This window comes from Eptatretus burgeri, chromosome 13 (assembly GCF_056783735.1).
Source record: "Eptatretus burgeri isolate ZD-2024b chromosome 13, Ebu_testis_v1, whole genome shotgun sequence".
NCBI lineage: Eukaryota > Metazoa > Chordata > Myxini > Myxiniformes > Myxinidae > Eptatretus > Eptatretus burgeri.
The window spans coordinates 16689780-16708289 of NC_140973.1; positions in this window are offsets into that span (position 1 = coordinate 16689780).

Here is an 18510-nt window from a genome sequence, read left to right on the forward strand (position 1 = left end):
TCGAATATCAACAGACCGATGATATACCTCTGATATGAAGATTCGGTTTCCATCAGGCTTGTTGGATGTATTCCTTTTGCCATGAACACAGTGTTACGGGCATGAATGGAATCTCTCTCGGAGGTTATCCATGAAAACTGTCCGAAACAGGCTTCGTGCTGCAGCTTATGAAGTCAGCAGACCGATAAGACACCATCCTCTCACCCCAGAACAAAAATCAGCCCACTGGGCATAGTGTCAGGAATGTCAACACTGGAATCCCACATCCTGGAGGAAGATCCATTGGTCTGATGAGAGCCGATTTCTCCTGCATGCAAATAATGGTATAGAATTCGGGTATGGCATCAACCTAACACGGCCGACACCATCAATAACATTGTAGGGCTCATGCTGTTTGGTGGCGGATCCGTTATGAAATGGGGCTGCCCATCACATGATTCTAAATGACCATGTGACTATCCATGGTAACCTGACAGGTGAAAAGTACCTTCAGGGAGATTTTGGATCATGGTGGTGTTTTTGCTGCTGTTCCATATTTTGATAAACTGCTTCTCACAAGACCTGTAGTCATGGATGACGATGTCAGAGCCCGTTGTTCTTGTGCAGCAGTTACCGACTTCTTGTGAAATGATGCCGTCACAACGTCGTCCTCACCTGCAAGCACTTTGGGACATTCTTGGGTGTATAATAAAGAAAATGGACTCAGGTTCAGCAACAACTCCCTTTGGATTTTTTTCAGCAGCTTCAACAGAGGAAAAAGACAATAAAGAAGAAGAAGAAGAGGGAGGAGGAGGGTGACAAGGATGAATTGATTCGATTTTAGTGAAGATCTGGATCTGGATACGTATGAGAAATTTTAAGTGATTCTTCACCATTGAGTGTTCGGGATAAAAACGATATTCAGTATAGCACGATATCTCAAAAGGTTATGGACGGATTCGGACAAAACTTGGTGGAAAGGTAGCGTAACATCGACAAATAGATTCGATTTTGGTAAAGATCTGAATCCGGATCCAGATACTACAGTTTTTTTTTTAAAAAAAGTGATTCTTCAACACTGAGAGATAGGGCCAAAAACGATATTTAGCACGATATCCCGTTGCTCTAATTATCACCGATGCAATTTTGGCATTCTTCAGCTTCCAGGATCTTTTGACTTCATTTTTGAGATTCTGGTATTTGGTCATTTTCTTAATTTCCACATTGTTGAAGCAAAAATCATCAGGTACTGAAACTTCAATTAGCAATGCTAGACATTAGTACAATATCCAGTGGAAGTACTTTGTTTTATATGTTCACGCTCAATGGGATCATCAAGTAGTATGTGAGCGTTACTTCCTTGTTTTCAATGATCATGTTTGGTTCGTGTTTCCATAAGTTTTCTGAAACTGGGATATTTAATTTTGTCAGATGTGCCGGTGGATTACATGGCATATCTTGTTGTCCCTTTGTGTGTACAGCTGTTCTGACATGAGTTTTTTTTACATCCCGTTAGGAGGTGACTCGTGCTGTCTGTTTCTACCTTGCAGAATCTACACTTGTCCGATTGACACAGTCCCGCAATTTTCTTAAAGCCATTGTTGGAGTGTCTTTGATCTTGGACATTTATTACGATTCGTTCTCCATCCCAATTTGTTGTTTGGGGCGACGAGTTTTAAATCATCCATGTACAGGAGATGCGTCACCTTCCCCGTCTCTTTGACATTCTCTTATTGGACGCCCAGGTCCGATTGATGCGAAACTTTAAACATAGGAAGGACTCTCCATGGAGAATACTTTATGAATGTCTGACATCATAGGTCACATAGTATGGCAGCCATATTGGATTAAAGTTTAAAAAAAACATACGGACCGTGGGCCCTGGTCAGTTCCGATTTCATCGATATTGGATATATTCATTAACATTCAGTTTTTATTCCGGCCCTAATGAACTTCATACTCATTAAGACATTATCTTTTTTCAAGAGCAAAATTTCAGAAAAAAAAAAAACGCTGCAATAAGGTGTAGACATTGTTCCATAGAAGCATTATACCAAACCAGAAGCAAAAACTATGAATAGTCCACGAGTTTTAGTACTTTGAATATTGATTAGACTAATTAACTAAGTCAATCGGTGACAAATCTGAAAATTTATTGCGGGAGGTTCTGCGGCATCTCCCCACGTATCATCCCTCCGAGTTTCAAGTCATTCTGACCACAGATTGCAGAATAATGACCGAAAGATTGATTGTGGACAGACGGACGGACGGACAGACTGACTGATGGACAAGGAACCCCATTTTATGTCACTTCCTTCGGAACTGACTAAAAATTGTACATCTCCGAAATCGCTCAACAAAACTAAATGAACTTGGCACATGTCATCAACTCAACATGGGGTAAATAGTGTGGTAATGATGACGTCATCGGTGAAGTGGTATTCTTGCCGTAATTGGTTAAGTTTAAATCCTTATCAAAATAAAAATCTGAAACTTCATTTTTCTGGTCTTTGACCCGATGTGAGTGGATATTTAAATTTATGACGTCATTGATCACATGGTCTGGCAGCGATATTGGATTGAAAATAAAAACGTTAAAAAATATCTTCTAGAACAAATGAAACGAACTCATCAAGTATCACTGGCGGCATTTCCTTTCGGTGTTTGTTTTTATTTCACAAGTTTCGGATCCAATCCGCCTCCTTGTTGGGTTCTTTTGGATCTTCATAAATACTTTACCAGAAATCTTTAAGTGTACCTTTCCCAATGGGACCTGGTGTGTGTGTGTGTGTGCGTGTGCGTGTGCGTGTGCGTGTGCGTGTGCGTGTGCGTGTGCGTGTGCGTGTGCGTGTGCGTGTGCGTGTGCGTGTGCGTGTGCGTGTGCGTGTGCGTGTGTATTGTTACGAATTTGGAATTCAATTGCACACAACATACAGGTTCCCTTAGTCAGCTATGTCGATAAGTGCATGTTCCCTATATAGCTCACCTTCCATTGTTTAAATGTTTTGAAATCTATTAGATGCACTGCGGATCGATTTAATAGTTAGGGAGCAAACAATGGAGACGTCCCTCCTCCTCTTCTGCGAAGAGGAAGAAGAACCCTGCGGTGACGTCAACAACTCCCTCCCACCCATGGTTGAGCGGGGGGTGGATCACGAGGGCAAGACTCACGCCGGGTGCGGGGGAGGGGGTGCAAAGGATAAAGAGGACATCTTTTCTTTGTTCAAAAAAAAAAGAGTTCGTGGGAGTCCCGTGGTGGGCTGAGTTCGTGGGAGTCCCGTGTGCAGAGTTCGTGTGCTGAGTCCAGTGGGAGAAGTAAGCTTTTTGCTTCGGAGAGAGCGGTCGTTCAGCCATCGGGTCCTGCTTGGCTTGCTTGGCTTGAGGCCTTCGGAAGCTTTTTACTTCGGATGGCTCAGTGAGCTTCGGCCGCTGCTTTGTTTTGGAAGGAACTTGAGCCGGTTGTTCGGCTCGAGCTGCGAGTGGAGGCTTCTTCCTCTTCCTTTTGGTTTGTGGAGCTTGTCGTTCTCCATTTTGTTTCCCGGCTTGGTGCGACGCGTTGGCCTCTTCTTGGAGTTGGTGCCTCGGGGAAGCGACGCATCGACAGGAAGGATTGGCGCCTCATCTCACCGGCACGTGTTGAGAAGCGCGGGAGGATTCGCGGGAGCTCGGGAAGGATCACGGCGATTTGGATCCAGCTCGCTCTCGCTGGAGCCCGGGTCCGGACAAGTTGAAGACCACACGAGGTGGAAAGGTTCGAGTCAAGCTCTGAGTTTCAGCTCACCTGTCCTCTGAGCTGGAGCTCGTGATGAAAGGCCTCAGCCACCGTTTCGTGTGTGTGTGTGTGTGTGTGTGTGCGTGCGTGCGTGCGTGCGTGCGTGCGTGCGTGCGTGCGTGCGTGCGTGCGCGTGTCCGTGGGCCCGTCTAATAAGTAGGAACTGCTGTTAAGTGCAAATGACTGTACATAATAAGTAGACGGTTGTAGTTCTTTTGTCGTGCTTTTGTTGCTTGTATAATTGCATATGTGTTTTGCCTTATTCAATTGCATATGTGTTTCATTATAATAAATGTCCCTGTGTGAATGTAAACCTGTTCGTTGCGTCCATTCCCTCATTGACTTAACATTTCGTGTGTTGGGAGTTAGAAAGCCGTTGGTTTGCCGTAATAGGGGGACATTTGGACCGATGGTTCTCGGCGGTTACGCCGCTTGGAATCGCGCACGGACAAGCTCGCCTCGGCGGTTTGTTCCGTACGAGATCCGTCGAGGGTGGAATACCCCGGTAGTTGGATCACGTGGGTATTTAGGTAAATTGAAGATTGGCAATCGACCCTACCCCACGTGATCTGCCGATTGGCGTATTTCGGTTCTTGTACAAGGACCCGTCGTTCGGAGTTATCCGGGCGGCGATCTATATTCCGGGCGATCGGTCGGGCCGACTCGACTTGCGGCTCCATTCAGAGCGGTCGATTGGCGGCCGACCCCCCGGCCAGTAACAATTGGTTGTCAGGAGTGCGATTCGGCCCCCTCCGCCTCTGTAGCAAAAAATCACGGAGTCGGATCAGGGGTATACGGCGCAAACCCCCCCCCCCCCGTGTCCCCAAATTACGAGCGTTATAAATTTTATTCCCAGCACGTAAAATGTTCAGCCAAGGCGAGCAGGGGCAGGAGGGATTAGGAATGGATTTGGAAATGTTAGAATCTATGGCTCAGGACGAAATGACCATGCAGGACACTCCCATTATGCAGGTTGACTATTCCCCGCAAATAAATGCAGAGTCCGCAATGGGCGCAGCGGCGGGGGCCGCGGTGTATGACACCCTCCTCTCCCCTCCTCCGTCAAAATCCCTCCTCAGTCCCCGGCGGATCCGCGCCCGATAATGGCGAAGCGATTGCCACCGGGCCACCTGACATGGGCCAGCTATTAGAAATATTGCTGGCAAAAATGGATGAGAATGTGCAAACGCTGCGGGGTGAGATGCAGAGCGTGGGGCGAGGCCTGCAGGCGGGCAGAATGGCAATTGAGAGGAGCGAAACACGGGCAGTGGAGCTCAAAATGGCGGCGCCACGTGTTGGAGTGAACGAGCTGAGGGGAGTGTGGACTGTGTCGGTCCCGCGGTGGAGGACAAAGTAATTCGGGAGACAGGTTGGGCGAGACTCGAGCAGGTGACAGAGAAAGTGACGGTGACACAGAGGGAAAATTAAAAGGGGTGACGGAGACGTGTACGGCAAGACACGGAGAGATGAGGGAAATAATAAACGAGGTGACAGAAATACCAGAGCCACGGGGAATAGAACAGGAAACAGAGACAAAAAGCCAGGAAGAAACGGAAATAATAAACGAGGTGACTAAGATAAAGCAAGTAGAGGAGAAACTCCAGGTAATTGATGAGCACACACAGGTAGGCATAGTGAGGGACAATGGGGTTGAGCTGGGGGAGTGTTTTGTGACCCGGTGCGAGCAGCAGGATAGCCTCCTTCAGGAACGAGGTGAGGGACTGTGCCCCCTTGAGGCGGATCGTGACGAGGAGAGTCCGGTCGAGCCTTGCGAGGTAAAGGGGGCGAGTGCTGTGAATGGGTACACGTGGGGCTTGGGGGTTATGGAAACCCCGGGACCCCTTGAGGTGGTGCTAATTCCCAGCGTGGTTGTTCCGGTGTGTGTGGTGTTGAAATGTGTGTTTGCGAGTGTGCCGAAATGCGTGCTTTTCAGCACGCATGGTGTGGATGAAGCACCGCGTGTGGATGAAACACCGCGTGTGGATGAAGCACCGCGTGTGGATGAAGCACCGCGTGTGGATGAAACACCGCGTGTGGATGAAGCACCGCGTGTGGATGAAGCACCGCGTGTGGATGAAACACCGCGTGTGGATGAAACACCGCGTGTGGATGAAACACCGCGTGTGGATGAAGCACCGCGTGTGGATGAAACACCGCGTGTGGATGAAGCACCGCGTGTGGATGAAACACCGCGTGTGGATGAAGCACCGCGTGTGGATGAAACACCGCGTGTGGATGAAGCACCGCGTGTGGATGAAACACCGCGTGTGGATGAAACACCGCGTGTGGATGAAACACCGCGTGTGGATGAAACACCGCGTGTGGATGAAACACCGCGTGTGGATGAAACACCGCGTGTGGATGAAACACCGCGTGTGGATGAAACACCGCGTGTGGATGAAACACCGCGTGTGGATGAAACACCGCGTGTGGATGAAACACCGCGTGTGGATGAAACACCGCGTGTGGATGAAACACCGCGTGTGGATGAAACACCGCGTGTGGATGAAACACCGCGTGTGGATGAAACACCGCGTGTGGATGAAACACCGCGTGTGAATGAAGCACCGCGTGTGGATGAAACACCGCGTGTGGATGAAACACCGCGTGTGGATGAAACACCGCGTGTGAATGAAACACCGCGTGTGGATGAAGCACCGCGTGTGGATGAAACACCGCGTGTGAATGAAACACCGCGTGTGGAAGAAGCACCGCGTGTGGAAGAAGCACCGCGTGTGGATGAAGCACCGCCTGTGGATGAAACACCGCGTGTGGATGAAACACCGCGTGTGGAAGAAGCACCGCGTGTGGATGAAGCACCGCGTGTGGATGAAGCTCCGCGTGTGGATGAAGCTCCGTGTGTGGATGAAACACCGTGTGTGGATGAAACACCGCGTGTGACAGGAACCGCATGTGTGAGTAGTATGGTGTGTGTGAGTGAAAGGCGATATGTGAGAGAGACAGCGTGTGTGAGGTCGCTGTACGTGAGGGAGATGACAGTCGGTATGCGGGAGAACGCAACCGCATCCCCGTGTCCGAGTGCCATGGTGGAGTGTGTGAGCGTCGTGGCACGCAGGAGTGTGTGCGTTGAACGGCGACGACGACGGGACCAGATGAAGGACAAGGGCCGAGTAGCGGCCGCAGCTATTTTGAGCACCGTGCCGGGTTTGCACAGCAGCGAGCGCGGGGTCCGTGCTGTGCTACGCACAAGGCCGCCACGTGCGCGGCTGCGCAGGTGAAACCCGGTACAGAAACGCCAGCGGTGGATGTTAGCCGATCCCGTGGACGGACAGAAGCTAGGTTGGATTCGGAATTTGGACCGGATGGGTTCTCCACGCGAGCATGTTTGTAAAGCTCCGACGAGCAGAGCACGTGTTCGCGTGGGGAACCCCTCGAAACGCGGGGCTTGCTTTGAGATGCGCAGAGTGACGTCATGGCTGCACGTGTATTTGGAATCCGGCAGAATGGAATTCCTGCCGGATGGTACCGTCCAAGAGGGACGAGGTGCGCAGGGCACAAGCAGCTGCCATGACGTCATGGAAAAAGAGCGCGGCTGTGAACTGCCGCGCTGGTGGTGCGCATTATTAAAAAAAAAAAGAGTTGAGAAAAGCAAGCCTCGCTTCGGGTGAACAGGATTCCCAGGCAAGGGGTGGAAGACCCCCTTGTTTGGGGGCACAGGAAGTACTAGTTAGGAGGATGGGTTAGAGTTAGTGAGACTGGCTTCATGGGGACATGGGTTGTACCTCATGGAGCTCGTGGAATGGATTAGTTCGAGGGATTTTAGTTTAGATTTAGGAAATGGAATTTTGGGATTTTTGGAGACATGGACGGACTGGAAATGTGTAGTGGAGACGTAGCTTAGCTACGTAGAGTAAATGGAATGTGCATGAGTTTTAAGGGATGACGAGGGAGCACGAGTTCGTCAGGGGGATTTAGTTAGAAGGATGGCAGTGTGGAGTGTTGGTGTGAGTTGCGAAATGGAAAGTATGTGAGGAATGAGTGTAGGACATTGGGCCCAAGTGTGCAAGTGGAGCGAATGTGGTATGCATGGTGCGAATGACTGGTTGGGGGGAGGAGTGATTCCCACCCAAGTGACCCTGGGGTCAGTTTAATGTTAGCTAGTAGGTTATTCAAATTTACTAACAGGAGGTCGTTTTGTTGTTGGTGTCGAGAGAAGGCACGAAACCCGTTTTGGAGGGGTGCAAGAGTTCATGGACCGGCTGGGAGCGTGGCTGTGGAAAGGTGAGTTTTGTTTAGTGGGCACCCCAGGCACCGGACTAGTCGGCCAGAGTAGGCTAAAGGGCCCAAGAGGGGCCGGGATAGTGTAATGGGCACGGGTGACCCGTCGGAAACGGGACCCGTAACACCAGAATGCCACGGGAGCAGTGTACTGGGCACGGGCGACCCTCGGAAAGGGACCCGGGGCATCAACACGCCACGTGGACATCGGAAGGGGGGCAATGCCAGAGAGGGCAACCCCCCGCATTGTAGGGAGCAGCTAGGCTCGGAGGCAGCCTGCGGGCCTGGGGGTGCCATGGTTAGAGTTCGGCAGAGGGGGAGTTCCTGCCAGTTGAGCCATGCTGCCCAGCCAGGAAATTGTGCGAGGGCACGTATGAAAATTTGAGGGCAAGGCCCAAATTTATAATGGACACCAACACAGGCGACGGGAATAATGGTTTTTAGAACCGATAGTTTTAAAGGGTGAGGCGTTTTTGGAAAGCCCGGGGTCGTTTCAGGTTAATGAATGTTAGGGTAGAAAGGAGATGTACCCCATCGCACTATCCATCCCTTCGCTCGTTGTAGGCCGCTGGACACACCATGGAAGATAGCTGAACTCTGAGGAGGCCATTCTGAGGCTTTGTTGGGCCTCGAGACAGGACGCTAGTCTCTTCCTATTCCCCTCCAGAAAGGGAACATAGGGGTTGGGAGTAGGCTAGGTGGACATGATAGGCAAGCTGGACAAAGACAATAAAGGGGGTTAGGGAGATAATTATAAAAATAAAGAGGGGCTAAATTTTGTTGTTTTTGTGGCAAATTAAGGGAGCGGGTATGGACAGAGACAGGCAAAGGCGATAGAGTGGGGGGAGACAGTAGGCTAGGTCCGAGCCCGCCTTTAGAGCGGCCGGCACCACCGCACTCCCTCCAGACCTGATGGAACCACACCAGAGGCCGGCCAGCTTCACCTGCCGGCCTGTTGTGCTGCAGCTGCCTGTTCTGCATGGGCTTACCTTGCCATGCCTAGTTGCCTGCCTCTGTCATGACCCCATGCCTGCTAGCCCTTGTTTGCGTTTGCCCCTGTGTCCATCCATCACCATGCGTGCCAGGACTATCCAGTTTTGTGAGCACTGCCCTGCAGGCAGCTTGTGCATCCAGTCCATTTTTTGTGTTTTGCGACCATCTCCATCCATTCCCCTGCACCAAAGACTTTGCTCTGACTTTTGCCTTTCCCCTTTCACAGATCACAAGTCCTGGGCCATGGTTAGTGTAATGTAATAGATAAGTTAAGATTGTAAATACGTGGAACCCCACCTGCATGTTTGTTTTAGCGCCGGCAATTTTAGTTAAGTTGTCCAAATGAGTGAGAGTTTGTTGAGTTAGTTACGCAGCGCATTAGGTTATTTATTTTTGGGACACGTATAAAGAAATGTCGCACTCAGGGATCCGAAGATAAAACGTACACATGCTGGTCAAAAGAAAATTTGACGACTCGGGACGAGTCTGTAAAAAGGGGAGGGGGTAGTGTTACGAATTTGGAATTCAATTGCACACAACATACAGGTTCCCTTAGTCAGCTATGTCGATAAGTGCATGTTCCCTAAATAGCTCACCTTCCATTGTTTAAATGTTTTGAAATCGATTAGATGCGCTGCGGATCAATTTAATAGTTAGGGAACAAACAATGGAGACGTCCCTCCTCCTCTTCTGCGAAGAGGAAGAAGAACCCTGCGGTGACGTCAACAACTCCCTCGGGTGGATCACGAGGGCATGAGTCACGCCGGGTGCGGGGGAGGGGGTGCAAAGGATAAAGAGGACATCTTTTCTTTGTTCAAAAAAAAGTCCCGAAAGAGTTCGTGGGAGTCCCGTGGTAGGGCTGAGTTCGTGGGAGTCCCGTGGCAGAGTTCGTGAAGAGTCCCGTTCTGAGTCCCGTGTGCAGAGTTCGTGTGCTGAGTCCCGTGGGAGGAGTAAGCTTTTTGCTTCGGAGAGAGCGGTCGTTCAGCCATCGGGTCCTGCTTGGCTTGCTTGGCTTGAGGCCTTCGGAAGCTTTTTGCTTCGGATGGCTCAGTGAGCTTTGGCCGCTGCTTTGTTTTGGAAGGAACTTGAGCCGGTTGTTTGGCTCGAGCTGCGAGTGGAGGCTTCTTCCTCTTCTTCCTCTTCCTTTTGGTTCGTGGAGCTTGTCGTTCTCAATTTTGTTTCCCGGCTTGGTGCGACGCGTCGGCCGCTTCTTGGAGTTGGTTCCTCGGGGAAGCGACGCATCGACAGGAAGGATTGGCGCCTCATCTCACCGGCACGTGTTGAGAAGCGCGGGAGGATTCGTGGGAGCTCGGGAAGGATCACGGCGATTTGGATCCAGCTCGCTCTCGCTGGAGCCCGGGTCTGGAGAAGTTGAAGACCACACGAGGTGGAAAGGTTCGAGTCAAGCTCTGAGTTTCAGCTCACCTGTCCTCCGAGCTGGAGCTCGTGATGAAAGGCCTCAGCCACCGTTTCGTGTGTGTGTGTGTGTGTGTGTGTGTGTGTGTGTGTGTGTGTGTGTGTGTGTGTGTGTGTGTGTGCGTGTGCGTGCGTACGTGTGTCCGTGGGTCCGTCTAATAAGTAGGAACTATTGTTAAGTGTAAATGACTACATAATAAGTAGACGGTTGTAGTTCTTTTGTCGTGCTTTTGTTGCTTGTATAATTGCATACGTGTTTTGCCTTATTTAATTGCATATGTGTTTCATTATAATAAATGTCCTTGTGTGAATGTTAACCCACCTGCTCGTTGCGTCTATTCCCTCATTGACTGAACATTTCGTTTGTTGGGAGTTAGAAAGCCGTTGGTTTGCCGTAATAGTGGGACATTTGGACCGACGGTTCTCGGTGGTTACACCGCTCGGAATTGCGCACGGACAAGCTCGCCTCGGCTGTTTGTTCCGTACGAGATCCATCGAGGGTGGAATACCCCGGTAGTTGATCACGTGGGTATTTAGGTAAATTGAAGATTGGCAATCGACCCTACCCCACGTGATCTGCCGATTGGCGTATTTCGGTTCTTGTACAAGGACCTGTCGCTCGGAGTTATCCGGGCGGCGATCTATATTCCGGGCGATCGGTCAGGCCGACTCGACTTGCGGCTCCGTTCAGAGTGGTCGGTTGGAGGCTGACCCCCGGCCAGTAACAGTGTGTGTGTGTGTGTGTGTGTGTGTGTGTGTGTGTGTGTGTGTGTGTGTGTGTGTGTGTGTGTGTGTGTGTGTGTGTGTGTGTATATTGTTGCGGTTTTCGCGCCCGCCGGCGTGCTGACGGCCACGTAACTCGAATCGCGGCACGTCGCCCACCGGACGGACAATCCAGTCGTGACCCTCTCGGACTAACGCCGGGAACCAGTCACGGGTGGACCTTTCGGTCTCACCGCGATCGAGCCAATCAGCCCCCGCGTGGGATAGGGTTGCTCGCCAAATTCGAACTACCTAAGTACCCACGCGGAGGGTAGACCGGGCGATCGCACCTCGCCGCAGGTCGACTTCGGACACGGGCCACTTAAGCGACCCGTTCCGTACTATCAGAATAACCGAGCGGTGATATCGTCGACCTCGACGGTTCGATTAATTATCGGGCGTATTCAGCCCACTACCAACCCTTTACGTGAAGCAAGATGGGGATTCAATGGAGGAAAAGACGAAGCGAAGCGGGAGAACAGTTCAACAATAAAGCACATTTATTCGCGGCACACGGGAAGCACACAAATACAATTCCACCAAATGCACACAAAAAAAAGAAAACACAATTCCATTTACACAAAAAGCAAACATAAAAGTGAAAACACAGTGCAGAGCTAATACCGACTACCGAGCACACGGCAACACTTATACAATTCTACTTCACAGACGGCGCCGACAACACATACCCAAAACCAAGGAAAAGAAATACCCTCAAGGATGAGGCGGGCCTGAGGCCGAGACCGGGTCGGGCCTACCCGTCTGGTGATGAGACACGGAGCGGCGATGGCCCCGCAACCCGCGGGCCTCGTGGACGGTGTCTGGTAGGGGGTGGGAACGGGGCCCCCTTGGTCGCACTATCTCAGCGCGGGGGGAAACAGGAGGGGGTTGCTGATGCTCGGGGTATAGAGGATCTTTATTATCCCTGGTGTGCGTCTCCACCTCGGCCAGGTCGCGCTGCCGGCCTCCCTCGGGCGTGCAGCTCCTGGCACCGACGCGAGCACCCCCTCGTCCGACTCTCTTCAGCTTCTCCAGCCACTGCAGGCTTCGGGCTCCAGACTTCCACACTCGTCCCCTCCGTTCCGACTCCTTCTCGTTCTCGTTCTCCCTTTCGTTCTCGTTCTCCTTTCCTGACTGACGAACACCGTCCTTTTATCCCCCCGTAACTTCGCCTTTGACCCCCTCCCTTTGACCTTTCACCTCGCTCCCCATTGGCCCGAGAAAAAGTGGGCGTGAAGGCTTTTTGATCCACAAATTTGCATATATCGATCGTTCTGGAGGCGGGGCCAAATCGCCCCTCGCTCACCGATTGGACGGCAAAAAGTGGGCGTGTGTCGTTTTTGATCCGTTTTTGAAGCACAAAATCCGTGATTTTGTACACGCTGTTCGACGCGCGTTCTGCATGAGTCCAACACCGGTACCCACAGCGGGGCAAGAACGGTGGCGATGCTACGGTGGCGAGGTGTGACGGGAAGGTCGTGGCGGTTGTGGTGAAGCGGTGGTTGTGGTTGTAATCATGGCGGTTGGTCCAAAATAAAGATAGTAAAAGAAAAACGGCTATCCTGAAGAGTCGCAGCTCGCATAAATGACATGTATTCCCACTAGACAACGGGTTTGGACCTAACTACACATGTACTTACCGAGATACCTCACCTAAGGGACCTGAATGGTGGTTTGCGAATTTGGTAACCACAACACGACCCCCTTCCCTTTTTACAGACTCGTCCCGAGTCGTCAAATTTTCGTGTGCCATCATGTGTAGTTTTCCCCTAGTACATTTTACCTACGGATCCCTGAGTGCGACATTCATGGTATTCGTGTCCCCAAAATAAATAACCGAAGGGCTGCGTAACTATCTAAACAAACTCACTCACACGGACGACTTAAATAAAATTGCCGGCGCTAAGACAAACATGCCGGGGGCGCACTCATATGTACAGTACATCTTAACCTTAACTTACAAATTTTACACTAAACCATGGCCCAGGATCATTGAACTCTGCAAAAGAAAAGCAGTTAGCAGGGAGCCAGGCTGCCCGCATGCAGTCTCTGGCTCAAACAATGCAGGTGACAGGGAACGTGGCTGGCTGCTCACACGCAGTCCAAGGCCTTCCCTTTTGAACTGAACGCAGTGAACCACAACGGTGCATGGGCTGCACAAACGCAGTCTCCGTGCCAGCTCAAGTGGCACACGCAATGAACACAACGAATGGATGCATGAACACAAACACGGTGCACGGGCCGCCACTGCAGGCCCGTGTTGTAGCTGCCAACAGGGCAGTTCTCGCAGCTTGCAAACTGTTGCCTTGCGGATCCTGGCGCACATGGAAATGAACAGGGGGGGGGGCAAAGCAAAATTGAACGGGGCTGGTGAACGTGGGCAGTGGGCATGGCATGGCAAAGGTAGCAGGCAAACACAGCCCGCAGAAGAAGGCCGCTGCAGGCAAACACAGCCGGCAGATGAACTGGCCGGCACAGGCCTTGAAGAAAAACAGCCAGCAGATGAACTGGCCGGCACAGGCCTTGAAGCAAACACGGCCAGCCGATGGCACAGGCCTTGCAGCAAAACAACAGCTGCCGATGAAGTTGGCCGGCCTCCGCCTTGAAGCAAAACACGGCCAGCCGATGAAGTTGGCCAGCTCTTGCCGTTCAGTGGAGGTTGGTGGAGGGAGTGCGGTGGTGCTGGCCACTTGGAGGGCAGGCTCGGACCTACCTACCTGTCTCCCTCCCACCTATCGCCTTTGCCTGTCACTGTACATACCCACTCCCTTAATTTGTCAAACCCCAATTTAGCCCCAACTTATTTTTTTGTTGTTTTTATTTTTACTTCCCCACTATAAATCGTCCCCTAACCCCCTTTACTGTCCTTGTTCGGCTAACCTATCCTGTCACCTAGCCTACTCCCAACCCCTACGTTCCCTTCCCGGAGGGGAATAAGGGAGAGCTAGCGTCCTGTGCCGAGGCCCAACTCAAGCCTCAGAATGGCCTCCCCAGAGTTCGGCGATCTAACCCAAAGTGGGTCCAGCGGCCCACAATGAGAGCGAGGGGATGGATGGTGCGGAGGGGTACATCTCCTAATCTACCCTAACCATTTAACTGTTAAACTACCCCGGGGCTTTCAACAAGCGCCTCTCGCTTAAACTATTGGTTCTAACAACCCAGATTCCCGTCGCCTATGTTGGTGTCCTCACAATTTCGGGCCTCGCCCCCCAATTTTCTCTCCGTGCCCTCACACGGTCTCCTGGCTGGGACACGTGGCTCCCTTTGGCAGGCACGACCCTCTGCCGAATCTCCCGCTATGGCACCCCCGGGCACTACACTGCCTCCGAGCCTACCAGCTCCCTAACACCGGGGAGTGCCCCCCATGGCACCTCCCCTGAAACGCACACGTGGCAAGCCGGCCTCCCGGGCCCCTTTCCGAGGGTCACCCGTGCCCACAACACTGCCCACGCGGCTAATGGCGCCCCGGGCCCCCACACCAAGCAGGCGCACCCGTGCCCACTACTCTATCCCGGCCCCCCATGGGCCCATGGCCAACAGCGGCCGACTAGCCTGGTGCCCGGGGTACCCACTCAGCGATACTCACCTTTCGCAGCCACGCTCCCAACCCGTCAACAGGGCTCCTGCACCCCTCCAAACGGGTCTCGAGCCTACTTTCCCACCAACAACAAAACGACCTCCATTTTTCAATTTAACTAACCCAGCTAACTCACTTTACTCTGACCCCGGGGTCCCTTGGGCGGGAGTCACTCCTCCCCCCAATCACTCATCGCACCATGCATTCCCCATTCACTCCATACACACAGACCCGCTGGCCTCACTCACTCAACAAGTACTCACCTCACAACTCACCAACTCTTCAACACACACACCGCTGAACTCTGCCATCCTTCTAACTACCTCCCCTAACTAACTCGTGCTCCCTCGTCGTCCCTTAAACTACAGCACGTTCCTTTTAACACTACGTAGCTAAGCTACGTCCCCTCTACACATTCACAGGTCTGTCACTGTCTCCAAATAAATCCCATTTTATTTCCCATTTTCCCATCCTAAATCTGGCTACAATCCCTCTACCTAATCCATTCCACGGACTCCATGAGGACTTACCCCTGCCCCATGAAGTCGGTCTAACTGAGCTAACCCTTCCCCCTAACTAGTTTCCATCCTGTGCCCCGGGTAAGGGGGGTCTTTCACCCCTTGCCCAGGAATCCTGTACACCCGAAAGTGAGGCTTGCTTTTTTTTTTTTTCCATGCGCAGCACCCGCGCGGCAACTCAGAGCTCGCGCACTTTGCACCTGCCCGTGACGTCATGCAGCTGCACGTGTACCTCGTCCCTCCTTGGACGGGACCATCCGGCAGAGATACCCCTCCTGCCGGATTCCAACCCCACGTGCAGCCATGACGTCACCGTGCGCATAAAAAAAACAAGCCCCACGTCTCGAGGGGTTCCCCACGCGAACACATGTGCTTTGCCCGTTGGAGCTGAACACACACGATCGCGTGGAGAACCCGTCCGGTCCAAATCCGTAGTCCTGCCTAAACTTTGTCCGTCCGCCGGATCGGCAAATCCACCGCTGGCGTTTCCGGACCGGGACTTCACTCTCGCAAGCGAGCACGTGGTGGTCTCGTGCGTTGCACAGCACAAACCGCGTGCTCACTGCTGGGTGAACCCGGCACGGTCCACGAAATAGCTGCAGCCGCTACCCGGCTTTCACTCCTCTGTCGCCGTCGTCGTCTCCATTCCACCCACGCACACCTGCGTGTTACGACGCACACAGTCCACACCATCACATTCACACCGGGAGATGCGGCTGCGTGCTCCCGCATGCCAACCGACATCTCCCTCACATACCGCTCTCTCACACACACGGTCTCCCTTGCACACAGCGACCTTGCACACGGCCGTTCACTCACGCGTGCCTCACTACTCTCACACCGTGCCTCATCCACACACGCGGGGGCACTCACCCGCGGTACCTCACTCATACACACGGCGACACTCACACACGCGGTCTCTTCCATACACGGTGCCTCACCCACACACGCGGGGGCACTAACCCGCGGTGCCTCACTCATACACACGGCGACACTCACACACGGTGCCTCTTCCACACACGGCGTGCTGGGAAGCACGCACTCCGGCACCATCGCCACCACACCACTCACACACGGGGTCGCTTCCACACACGGTGCCTCACCCACACACGCGGGGGCACTAACCCGCGGTGCCTCACTCACACTCCGTGCCTCATCCACACACGCGGGGGCACTCACCCGCGGTACCTCACTCATACACACGGCGACACTCACACACGCGGTCTCTTCCACACACGGTGCCTCACCCACACACGCGGGGGCACTAACCCGCGGTTCCTCACTCACACTCCGTGCCTCATCCACACACGGCGTGCTGGGAAGCACGTACTCCGGCACCATCGCCACCACACCACTCACACGTGGTGCCTCACTCATACTGGCCGTTTCACTCACACACACGGCCTCACTCACACACGGTGCCCCATCCACACCCGGCGTGCTGGGAAGCACGCACTCTGGCACCATCGCCACCACACCACTCACACACGGGGTCGCTTCCACACACGGGGTCGCTTCCACACACGGTGCCGCACTCACACCTTGCACCACACACAGGGACAACCACACTGGGGATTCGTGTCCCCACAAGCGTCTCCGGGGCCTCTATACCCCCAAGCTCTCCGTGCACCCGTCCACAGCACCCGTCCTCTCAACCTCGCAAAACACGACCGAACTCACCTGGTCGTGACTCGCCTCAAGGGGGCAGACTCCCTCCCCTCGTTCCTGGAGGAGGTCATCCAGCTGCTCGCACCGGGTCCCAACACGCTCCGCGAGCTCACCCCCATTGTCCTCCACGACCTCCGTGTGTGTGTGCGCGTCACTTACCCCGTCTTCATCGTGTTTATTGGTCTCTGCTTCTTTCTGGCGTCTTTCCCTTATCTTTATGTAGGTCAACCTTGCTTTCTCTTTAAGTCGCTCCCGTCCTTCCCTGTTTTTCACTCCTTGCTCTTTCACGATCTCCGCGTACCTCATCCTTGCTTTCCGTATTAATTGTTCTTTTCTCTCCCTCGCAATTACTTTCACCTCGTCTCTTGTCTCCCGAATTACTTTTTCCTTACCCGCCTCCACCGCGGGCCTGTCAGCCGCTGCACCCCCTCCCAGCTCGTTCGTTCCGACACGTGGAGTCGCCATTTTAAGTTCCCTGCTCACGGCCTTCATGCCCGCCTGCAGGCATCGGCCCATGTTCTGCGTCTCACCCCGCAGCTCTTTCATTTCTTCCCTCATTTGCTGTGTATTCGCATCCATCGTCGTTTTCACTTCATTTGTATTTGTATCCATCTTTTCGTTCATGCCTTTCATTTCGTTTTTTATTTCATTTGTCATTGCCGCATTCATTTGTGCCAGCATGGTGAATAGCTGGGCCATGTCGGATGCACTCAAGTGAGCCGTTTCGGCAAGGGTTGGGGAAGGGTCTTGGTGGAGAGGGGGGGGGGAGGTGTCATACACCGCGGCCGCTGCCGCACCCACCTCGGGCCCTGGGTTCAGTTGGGCGAGTCCGTGTTCCTGCACAATCAACATTTCCTGCTCGGGGATTCCATCCTGGGCCATGGACTCTACATTATTACACATATACATTTCTAATACCCCCGGCTCCCGCTCGCCTTGAGACGCCATCTTGCTTCTCGTGAAGGGTTAATTTGCTCGCTCGTAATTTGGAGGGAATCGGGGGTCGCTTCTCTCACCCCTGGACCGATTCCCGTGAATTTAGCCGGAGACAGGAGAGCCCGTTTTCCTGTTCTCCGATACCAGTGCCGCGAGGAGGGCGATGAATTTGTATCGCACGACCTGACACCAGTGTTGCGGTTTTCGCGCCCGCCGGCGTGCTGACGGCCACGTAACTCGAATCGCGGCACGTCGCCCACCGGACGGACAATCCAGTCGTGACCCTCTCGGACTAACGCCGGGAACCAGTCACGGGTGGACCTTTCGGTCTCACCGCGATCGAGCCAATCAGCCCCCGCGTGGGATAGGGTTGCTCGCCAAATTCGAACTACCTAAGTACCCACGCGGAGGGTAGACCGGGCGATCGCACCTCGCCGCAGGTCGACTTCGGACACGAGCCACTTAAGCGACCCGTTCCGTACTATCAGAATAACCGAGCGGTGATATCGTCGACCTCGACGGTTCGATTAATTATCGGGCGTATTCAGCCCACGACCAACCCTTTACGTGAAGCAAGATGGGGATTCAATGGAGGAAAAGACGAAGCGAAGCGGGAGAACAGTTCAACAATAAAGCACATTTATTCGCGG